The 11,793-nt window shown below is 36.4% G+C and overlaps 1 long non-coding RNA gene across 1 annotated transcript in view; it reads right to left on the bottom strand.

Annotated features, from left to right (window-relative positions):
- Window positions 1-636: 636 nt before the first annotated feature.
- The window catches only part of LOC103880913, a 29,712-nt gene continuing 18,555 nt past the window's right edge, over window positions 637-11,793 (bottom strand). Inside the window, exons 2-3 of the long non-coding RNA XR_002520230.1 lie at window positions 3,476-3,630; window positions 637-674 (exon numbers count right to left, since the gene is read on the bottom strand). This is a non-coding gene — a long non-coding RNA (uncharacterized LOC103880913). The remainder of the gene's footprint in view (window positions 675-3,475; window positions 3,631-11,793) is intronic.

The following is an 11,793-nucleotide window of genomic DNA, read 5'->3' as shown; positions in this document are numbered from 1 at the left end:
TATTTATCTGTCTCAGCTCTCACTGAGTAGAGATATTTAATAAGACGGCTAGTTAAATCCTGCCAGCCAATCTCTTTCTTCTTCTTATGCCTATACTAGCATCATGCTGGTCACAGATGACAGGACGCTCGCAGATCTTGATCTAGTCACAGTGTCAGAGGATTGGAAATAATATAATGTCCCTCTCAGAACAGAATAGGGAGGTAACATGATGTAATGTAAAGAGTAAAAGAGAAGATTTTTGGGGAGGTTGAATCCTAAATGTATTAGTTTAGATCTTTGACCTAAGGTAAATTATTTAAGTTATCCTTTCTCAGTCTCCTCACCTAACATCCCTACCACACAGGGTCATTGTCAGTGTTCACTCAATAACTCTTTGCTATTGTAGTTATCATTAACAAAGAAACATGGCTCACGCCTGTAATCCCAGCACTTTGGGAGGCTGAGGCGGGTGGATCACGAAGTCAGAAGATCGAGACCATCCTGGCTAACACGGTGAAACCGTGTCTCTACTAAAGATACAAAAAATCAGCCGGACGTGATGGCACGCGCCTGTAGTCGCAGCTACTCTGGAGGCTGAGGCAGGAGAGTCGCTTGAACCTGAGAGGTGGAGGTTGCAGTGAGCTGAGATCACATCACTGCACTCCAGCCTGGGTAAAAGAGCGAGACTCCATCTGGAAAAATAAAAAGAAACAAAATCTGAGAGTTTTTTTTTTTTTAAATGCATATGCCAGACTACAAAATGTAAATAGTGTGAAATTCCATATTCACAGCCATCATTTTATTCTCTTACCTGATTATAGTGGTGCAGATGTAACATTTCTATATGATACAAATTAAAACAAAGGAGTTATAACAAAAGGAGATCCAGGAGAATCACTAAAACTAATTTAAAGTTGATACTAAGCTCTGAGATAGAAAAAGAAGAAAGGGGGAAGCAGAAAAAAATAGAGCAACATCTTCCAAATATTGGTGAGTATTAAAATTGTTGAGGTGATAAACACATAATTTTGGCATCCTAGACCCAGATACTTTGATTCAGGAAGTCTGGGGTTAGGTCTAGAAACATACTCTTAAATTTCCCCTGTGATTTTGATACTTAGTTCACTTAGACCACCCCTACATAAACACTTAAGGAAGGATCGCTTACTCTGAAAAGAAAACTAAAAAGGACTTTTTATCACTACCTTCACATTCACAAATAACATCTCACTGAGTAGTATTGTCATTGTTTTTTCCATTCTTTCTTATAACTAAAGGTGAAGAAATAAAATTAATATACTCGTTCAGGAATTTTATCTTAGCTATCAGAAATTTAAAAAAAAAAAATTAAAGAGTAAAAATACAGAAATCAAATACTGGATATCTACGGTTATGGATATCCCAGTTTAGCAATCTTTTAAAACAAAGACTAAGTATTGTCATTTTAGTTACAGATTAGGAGTTAAACTGTCCAGATCAATTTCAGGAAAGAGAACTAATAATTAATAGCTCTCCTATATGTGAACATTATTTTTCTTCATCTAATCCTCACAACAACCTCTTAGGTAGCTCTCACTCACCATTATTTTTTACATGAGGATGTGATGCTTGGAAGCACCAATAACCTTGCACAAGTTTACATTATTAGTCAACTATTACACCAACTTGCAAACTCAAGACCCCCCAGCTAGAAATTCCTTCATTTTCTTTTAGATGGTCTCTCTCCAGACTGAAACTTTTCACAATAAATATATTACCATTCATCAATTTTTTTTTTCCCCATAGCACAGCACCACAATTTCTCTCCAGCTGCTGTAGGTCATTTAACAGCACTAAAATCTTTAGTAATTTCCCACTTCTTAATTAATTTTGAATTAATTCAAAATTCCCTAACAGAGCACAGAAGATCTTATGCAACTTATTTCTAACCTATTTCTTCAGCCTCAACTTGATTTCTCCCCAGCCTTTTACTAAATAGATTTATCTTTCTTTGTGAATGACAAGATGCCTTGATCAGAGTTCTCTGTCTGGAATACCTTTAACAGTCTTATCTTCCGAGCTCATCCTGGGCCATTTTCTGAAGCCTGCCATAAATACCTTTTCTCTGACACCAACAACAGAACTAATTTTTACTCTTTTGTAATCTCACACTATATTCTGTACATTTCTCCCTTTGTCATTCATTCAATTGTTACATGACATTACCCATGATTGAAAAAAGCAACTTGAAGCAAGATCTCAGTTTTATTCAATTTTGTATCCCCAGTACCTAGTTCTTAGTAAGTGTTCATAAACCCTACTGAGGTAAATTGAACTATTTTTATAAAATAGTCAGTGCTGTTGTTAGTCTTCTTTAGCAATACATTTCAATCCACCATGGATGTATCCCATAATTAAAATATGAACTTTAAAATTCACTACATATTTATAAGGATGATAATTATAACTTATTTTCATATTTTCATTAGCATGTCAAGGTATCTTCCTAATAAATAATTACAAAAAGTTTTTAAAATCCTCCTCATCAAGGATGAAGAGATTATCCACTATTAGCTAAAATATGACTTTGACTTGTATTTAAAATTAACAGCAGGTATATTGGCATAATTAATATCACAGTATTTAAAATACTTAAAATAGATATTATTTTCCATACCAAGAAATAGATTGCATCATGCATCTATAATTTTTTTCTCTAAATTATATTAAAATATGGCTTTGTGAATATCCATAAATTATAATAATTGTATATTACTAGCAAGATATAGAGGACAGACAAAAGAGTCACAGCGATGGGTCTACACATTTGTAGGATGAACTCCTTTGAGGCTCTGTGGGATGAATACAAAGACACCCTCAATACATTTGTATTTATTTTGTATAAACAAATCCGGAAACCAATTTGAAATGTATGCTCTAAGCTATTTTCTGTATATCTTGTATGCTTGTGCATTTTTCTGGAGACACACATGGGGACTAAATAAAGTTATTCAAAACCCTTCACTCTACACTTATTATATGAGGTTATAATGACTGAGGCTCACTTTTCACACACTTCAAGCCCTTTGTAGTATTCTATATCCATTAGAAGTATATCTGCAATTCATGAGTAACACTAGAATTTTAACACATTCTTAGAATCTTAACACACTTAGTTTCATTACTTTTGTGTTTTTTCTTTTTTCTTTTGGATTCTAATTATGCTGGTAACTAGACCATTCTTTGACATACATATTTCTAAAACTTTTCTCCCTATTCTTTCTTCTATCTTTCAGTCTCAGTATAATAAGTTCAACTGATTTTATTCCAATTAGATTTTTTTTTCCTCTTTTGGTCCGTGTGAATTTAGTTGTCTACGTAACTCTGGAAAATTGCCTGAGAAAGGACTGCATCATTAGAAAAAACAGGCGGAATGGTTTACTGAAGGAATGCATTATTTCCAATCTCCTCCATTGTGTGTCAAGCAACATCTTGACTGATGTTGCTGAATTACCTTTAACAAGACCATTTGCAGCTGCAATTTGAAAGTGATGTATTCCATGAAGTTCCTGATACTGCCAAGAGCAGAGGCTGGGTTTCTGTGGCCTTGATGATTGTTAGCCAAACACTTGAATTACTGGACTTCCCCAATGTGTCATTCTGTAAAATCTGAGGAAAGTAAAAACAATTGTAGAAGATAGCTACGTGTACTTTCAGGAAACATTGGACCTTGACAAACCATTTCAAAGACATCTCAAATTAATTAAAGCATCTTAGTTCAAACCTCAAAAATACTATATTCCTTTATGTGTTAGATTATAGGAAAAGCCTAAAAATCCTGACCTAACTCTAAAGTGGTAGAAAGTAAATCTTTAAATAGAAAACAAACAGTAAAAAATCTCAAAGCGCTATTTTGAATTTCATTTAAAAATATAATAGTATGCTTCAACAATAAGGTTTTTAAGCACTTCAGTCAAACAAATGGTAAAATACACTTCCCTTTTTACTTTTTCACTAAAAGTGGAACAATAACAGTAATTATAATTAGTTCCTTGCATATGTAGACTACAGTGATGTCATTCATGGGTTAAGGATTTTAACTTTCTTTGCTGTGTTTATCCATTTCGCATGAACTATCCAGCACCTAAGTCAGAGATACTGGTTCCTTTTCCTTCATTATCGCTGGCCTTACAGGTATGTCTAGTCCCTAAGGAAAAATTCCTCTACAAGTCCAGAGATAGAAATGCTCTGTCTCACATCATAGAGTAGAAGCTTTATTGCTTTGCCCTCATTTTACCATAGCTGTGAGATGTCCAAAGCTAAATTTTATTCTCCATTATTCTTTGCTCCTGGATTTTTAAAGATAATTTTCTTTGTTTCTTATACGATTCTTATATTTTTATCTAAATTTTAATTGTTTTATCTTTAAGCCATTCTGTGGAAACCATCTTAAGTCATTTTTGAAAACTTGGTTGTTACAAATAATTTAATAAATTTGCAGGAAAAAGTAGGAGAGCCTGCCTATGTTAAGCTACAAATGAGCTTTCGAATCGCCGTCTGCACAGAATATTTTCTCTAGTGACATTCAAAATTCCACTCTTGTTAAAAAAAGGTAACAAAGAAAAATAGCATTCTTTCTTCAGCCATTCTCTGTATATGAGTTCATCAAATTAATCTCCTTCAGTGACTAACAGAACCAGGCAGCCAACGAAGTGTCTTTGATGAGATAAGCCGAAGTGCAAAACCCAGACCAAAATAAACCAAACCAAACCACATATCGTGGAATAGTGGCCCCTGAAAAGAGAGGAATACTGAAGAAGGAAGATGTACTCCTTCCTTTTTTTTCCTAAGATTGTCGCCTCCCTTCCCTTACTACATAGTAGTTTCTAGAAAGTACAGAAAGAATAACTTACTGAGATTTAAAAAAAAAAAGAAAGAAACCCTCATACACTGTGGGATAAGTAGAAGGATAATCACAAACTACTGCCATGTAGGAACTTCAGCCTTACATAATCATCTTATCTTCATGAAGGAAGACTCAACGACTTTCAAACTCCATGTTACATTATGCCAAACTCTATTTCACACCAATAGGTTAATTTGTTAATAATTTTTATTGGTTGTGACACATCTTTAAAAATGTTCCTTGAGGACACACATGCATGTTTATTTTACGATTCAAAAGGGCTGTGTATGGGAAAAGCTTTAAAATTTGGTCAGCTTAAAGTATTACGAAACTTAAATCATTGATCCTAAATTTAAAAGGTATTTATTTCCTATCTTTTGTTTATAAGTCTATATTATATTTTTACTCTTGGCCTTAGAAAACTTTATTAATGTAATAAAGCTATGGTCTCATGGATATAAAAATGTTTTCTCCAAGTTGCTGTTGGCTGTAGCCTGCTTTTCTTTCTAAGTTCCTTTATCTCTGTAGTTTGGATCCAAAATTTAGAGGTAAAATCAGATTACTCGTTCAACTTCCATTTCCCTAGTAAAAAATTGACCCTGTACAGGTAAAACTAATTATGTACTGGGCATTTCCTTGAGCTAAGCAATGTGAAGTACTAACTCAGGCCCCAGAGTACCATATCACACAATGAAACACTCACTTTGCTTAATGCCCTAGTGAATTGAAGAATTAATACATTTCTTAAGTGCCAAATATAATCCCATGTATTAGATCATGTTTTGGGGGAATGTAGTTCAATTTGAGGAAAACAACTTGGTATTGGCACACAAAATAAGTAGTTTATGAAAAATAGAAATAAAATATATCCCTAAGCAAAAAATTTATTTTTTCCAAGAGAAGTTTGTTGAATAATAGTGACAATTTATCAATTATAGTATGCTCTAGGGCTAGTTTCACACTTACTGTTAAGAAAAGTATTGGGCTCTTCCAAGATGGCTGAATAAGAACAGCTCCGGTCTGCCGCTCCCAGCGAGATCAATGCAGAAGATGGGTGATCTCTGCATTTCCAACTGAGGTACCTGGTTCATCTCACTGGGACTGGTTGGACAGTGGGTGCAGCCCGTGAAGGGCGAGCAGAAGCAGGACGGGGCATTGCCTCACCAGGGAAGCGCAAGGGGTCGGGGGATTTCCCTTTCCTAGCCAAGGGAAGCTATACCTGGAGGAATGGTACACTTCTGCCCAAATACTCTGCTTTTTCCACAGTTTTAGCAACCAGCAGATCAGGAGATTCCCTCCCATGCCTGGCTTGGTGAGTCCCATGCCCACGGAACCTTGTTCACTGCTAGTGCAGTAGTCTGGGATCAACCGGGGAGGCTGAAGCCTGGCAGGGGGAGGGGCATGAGCCATTGCTGAGTCTTGAGTAGGTAAGCAAAGTAGCCGGGAAGTTCATACTGGGCAGAGCCCACCGCAGCTCAGCAAGGCCTACTGCCTCTCTAGACTCCACCTCCATGGGCAGGGCATAGCTGAACAAAAGGAAGCAGACAAATTCTCCAGACTTAAACGTCCCTGTCTGACAGCCCTGAAGAGAGTAGTGGTTCTCCCAGCATGACATTCAAGCTCTGAGAATGGACAGGTTACCTCCTGAAGTGGGTCCCTGACCCCTGTGTAGCTTGACTGGGAAACACCTCTCAGTAGGGGCAACAGACACCTCATACAGGTGGGTGCCCCTCTGAGACAAAGCTTCCAGAGGAAGGATCAGGCAACAATATTTTGCTGTTCTGCAATATTTGCTGTTCTGCAGTCTCCACTGGTGATATCCAGGCAAACAGGATCTGGAGTGGACCTCCAGCAAACTCCAACAGACTTGCAGTTGAGGGACCTGACTGTTAGAAGGAAAACTAACAAACAGAAAGGAATAGCATCAACATCAACAAAAAGGACATCTACACCAAAACCTCATCTGTAGGTCACCAACATCAAAAAGCAAAGGTAGATAAAACCACAAAGATTGGGAGAAACCGGAGCAGAAAAGTTGAAAATTTCAAAAACCAGAGTGCTTCTCCTCCAAAGGATTGCATCTCCTTATCAGCAATGGAATAAAACTGGACGGAGAATAAGTTTGATGAGCTGACAGAAGTAGGCTTCAGGAGGTTGGTAATAACAAACTTCTCCGAGCTAAAGGAGCATGTTTTAACCCATTGCTAGGAAGCTAAAAACCTTGAAAAAAAAGCTTAGATGAATGACTAAATAGAATAAACAGTGTAGAGAAGATCTTAAATGACCTGATGGAGCTGAAAACCACAGCATGAGAACTTCGTGACACATGCACAAGCTTCAATAGCCAATTTGATCAAGTGGAAGAAAGGATATCAGTGATTGAAGAATAAATAAATGAAATAAATCAAGAAGACCGGTTTAGAGAAAAAAGAGTAAAAAGAAACAAAGCCTCCAAGAAATATGGGACTATGTGAAAAGACCAAATCTACATTTGATTGGTGTACCCAAAATTGACGAGGAGAATGGAACCAAGTTAGAAAACACTCTTCAGGATATTATCCAGGAGAACTTCCCCGACCTAGCAAAGCAGGCCAACATTCAAGTTCAGGAAATACAAAGAACACCAAGAAGATACTCCTTGAGAAAAGCAACCCCAAGACACATAATTGCCAGATTTGCTAAGGTTGAAATGAAGGAAAAAATGTTAAGGGCAGCCAGAGAGAAAGTTCAGGTTACCCACAAAGGGAAGCCCATCAGACTAGCAGCAGATCTCTCAGCAGAAACCCTTCAAGCCAGAAGACAGTGAGGGCCAATATTCAACATTCTTAAAGAAAAGAATTTTATACCCAGAATCCCATATACAGCCAAACTAAGCTTCATAAGTGAAGGAAAAATAAAATCTTTACAGAAAAGCAAGAGCAAACAAATTCAAAAGTTAGCAGAAGTCAAGAAATAACTAAGATCAGAGCAGAACTGAAGGAGATCAAGACAGAAAAAACCGTTCAAAAAAATCAGTGAACCCAGGAGCTTGTTTTTTGAAAAGATCAACAAAATAGATAGACTGCTAGAAAGACTAATAAAGAAGAAAAGAGAGAAGAATGAAATAGACACAATAAAAAATGATAAAGGGGACATCACCACTGATCCCACAGAAATACAAACTACCATCAGAGAATACTATAAACTCCTTTACACAAATAAACTAGAAAATCTAGAAGAAAGAGATAAATTCCTGGTCACATAACCCCCGCAAGACTAAACCAGGAAGAAATTGAATCTCTGAAGAGACCAATAACAGGTTCTGAAATTGAGGCAATATTTGATAGCCTACCAACCAACAAACGTCCAGGACCAGATGGATTCACAGTCAAATTCTACTAGAGGTACAAAGAGGAGCTGATACCATTCCTTCTGAAGTTGTTCCAATAAATAGAAAAGGAGGGACTCCTCCCTAACTCATTTTATGAGGCCAGCATCATCCTGACACCCTGGCAGTGACACAACAACAAACAAAAGAGAATTTTAGACCAATATCCCTGATGAACGTCGATGCAAAAATCCTCAGTAAAATACTGGCAAACCAAATCCAGCAGCACATCAAACAGTTTATCCACCATGATCAAGTGGGGTTCATCCTTGTGATGCAAGGCTGGTTCAACATATGCAAATCAATAAATGTAATCCATCACATAACCAGAACCAAAGATAAAAACCGCATAATTATCTCAATAGATGCAGAAAACATCTTCAGCAAAATTCAACAATCCTTCATGCTAAAAGCTCTCAATAAACTAGGTATGATGGAATGTATCTCAAAATCATAAGAGCTACTTATGACAAACCCACAACCAATATCATACAGAATGGGCAAAAACTGGAAGCACTCCCTTTGAAAACTGGCACAAGACAAGGATGCCCTCTCTCACTATTCCTATTCAACATAATGTTGTAAGTTCTGGCCAGGGTAATCATGCAAGAAAAAGAAATAAAGGTTATTCAATTAGGAAAAGAGGATGTCAAATTGTCCCTGTTTGCAAATGACATGATTGTGTACTTAGAAAACCCCGTTTTCTCAGCCTAAACTCTCCTTAAGTTAATAAGCAACTTCAGCAAAGTTTTAGTATACAAAATCAATATGCAAAAATCACAAGCATTTTTGTACACCAATAACAGACCACCAGAGAGCCAAATCATGAGTGAACTCACATTAAATTGCTAAAATGAGAATAAAATACCTAGGAATCCAACTTACCAGGGATGTGAAGGACCTCTTCAAGGAGAACTACAAACCACTGCTCAACAAAATAGAAGAGGACACAAATGGAAGGACATTCCATGCTCATGGATAGTAAGAATCAATATGGTGAAAATGGCCATACGGCCCAAGGTAATTTCCAATGTTATCCACATCAAGTTACCACTGATTTTCTTCAGAGAATTGGAAAAAATACTTTAAAACTCATATGGAACCAAAAAAGAACCCTCATAGCCAACACAATCCTAAGCAAAAAGAACCAAGCTGGAGACATCATGCTACCTGACTTCAAACTATACTACACGGCTACAATAACCAAAATAGCATGGTACTGGCACCAAAACAGATATATAGACCAATGGAACAGAACAGAGGCCTCAGAAATAACACTACATATCTACAACCATCTGATCTTTGACAAACCTGACAAATACAAGAAATGGGGAAAGGGTTCTTTATATAATAAATGATGCTGGGAAAACTGGCTTGCCATGTGTGGAAAGTTGAAACTGGATCCCTTCCTTACACCTTATACAAAAATTAACTCAAGATGAGTTAAAGACTTAAATGTAAGACCTCAAACCATAAAAAACCCTCGAAGAAAACCTGGGCAATAACATTCAGGACATAGGCATGGACAAGAACTTCCTGACTAAAACACCAAAAGCAATGGCAACAAACACCAAAATAGACAAATGGGATCTAATTAAACTAAAGAGCTTCTGCACAGCAAAAGAAACTATCATCAGAGTGAACAGGCAACCTACAGAATGGGAGAAAATTTTTGCAGTATACCATCTGACAAAGGGCTAATATCCAGAACCTACAAAGAACTTAAAGAAATTTACAAGAAAAAAACAAACAACCCACCCCATCAAAAAGTGAGCAAAGGGTATGAACAGATATTTCTCAAAAGAAGACATTTATGCAGCCAACAGACATATGAAAAAATGCTAATCATCACTGGTCATTAGAAAAATGTGAATCAAAAGCACAATGAGATGCCATCACACGCCAGTTAGAATGACAATCATTACAAAGTCAGGAAACAACAGATGCTGGAGAGGATTTGGAAAAATAGGGACACTTTTATACTGTTGATGGCAGTGTAAATTAGTTCAACCATCGCAGAGGACAGTATGGTGATTCCTCAAGGATCTAGAATTAGAAATACCATTTGATCCAGTGATCGCATTACTGGGTATATACCCAAAGGATTATAAATCATGCTACTATAAGACACATGCACACATATGTTTATTGCAGCACTATTCACAATAGCAAAGACTTGGAACCAACCCACATGTCCATCAGTGATAGACTGGATTAAGAAAATGTGGCACATATACACCATGGAATACTATGCAGCCTTAAAAAAGAATTAGTTCATGTCCTTTGCAGGGACATGGATGAAGCTGGAAACCATCATTCTCAGCAAACTATCACAAAGACAGAAAACCAGACACGTCGTGTTCTCACTCCTAGGTAGGAGGTGAACAATGAGAACACATGGACACAGGGCAGGAAATATCACACATCAGGGCCTGTCGGGGAGGCGGCTGAGGGAAAGATAGTATTAGGAGAAATACATCATGTAAAGGACTAGTTGATGGATGCAGAAAACCAACATGGCACATGTATACCTATGTAAAAAACCTGCATATTGTGCACATGTACCCTAGAATTTAAAGGATAATAGAAAAAAAAAAGTTTTTACAAACTACAATTTTAAAAAGTGATATGCAATTTATTTTAAAGAGACAAATGAAGCACAGTTGATTATTACTTAAGTCCTCTCTGTTGCATATCAATATGTCAGATTGTAAGCATGGCTCCCCAAACTTCTTGAGGAACAAGTAATGAGTTCTGCTATGAAGCCAGAAAGTGGAGACCTTGTACAATGTTAAGCAGATGATTTTATATGTTTTTGTTGAAAACGGTATCAATCTACACCAATTCTGTAATTTCTTCACAACAGAAAATATCTTGCTAGGATGATCTCTATTTAAAAACATAAACAGGCTCAAGCTCAAATATGACATCATGAGTCACTCATCAGCAAAACTTGCCCATCAATGCAAAACAATTGGTAAGACTGATTTTTTAAACTGATTTCTATTAACTGCACAGACCTAACTGGAAATTAAAGGGTATACTCCAGATAATTGCTTTGTTCACAGAACCTTCGCTCTAATAAAGACGTCTATCTTATTTTTTTCTCTAGTATTTCCTGTACTTCATATAAACCAAAATTATTATTAATCCTAAAGTATTATAGTTATAGTTTTCTATATATGCAACAGACATCCACCTGAAGCTTCAGTGTAAAATAACAAAAATTAAATTAATACCAACCCATATACAATCTGTCAAATAAGAATAATGAGCTAATGGTTAATTAAGAGTTTATTTTTTAAAAAGATGAGGGGAGTTTGGACTGTTAGAGGGGGAACCTTATCTTGAGTGACATCTAGTGGACTGCTGCAAAATGACATTTTTAATGGTTCCTTTACTTTTTAATAATTTCAACTTTTATTTTAGATTCAGAGGGTACACATTTTTTAAAGTTGAAGCTACTACAGATAGAGTAGCTGTAACACCTTAACACTTTGTATTTGTGTAGTTAAATAATAATCTATTCAAACTTTATGTAAGCCGTAAAATTATTCTC

The sequence above is a fragment of the Papio anubis genome, chromosome 2 (genome assembly GCF_008728515.1).
Source record: "Papio anubis isolate 15944 chromosome 2, Panubis1.0, whole genome shotgun sequence".
Classification (NCBI taxonomy): domain Eukaryota; kingdom Metazoa; phylum Chordata; class Mammalia; order Primates; family Cercopithecidae; genus Papio; species Papio anubis.
This window is presented reverse-complemented; position numbering and strand designations above follow the sequence as displayed.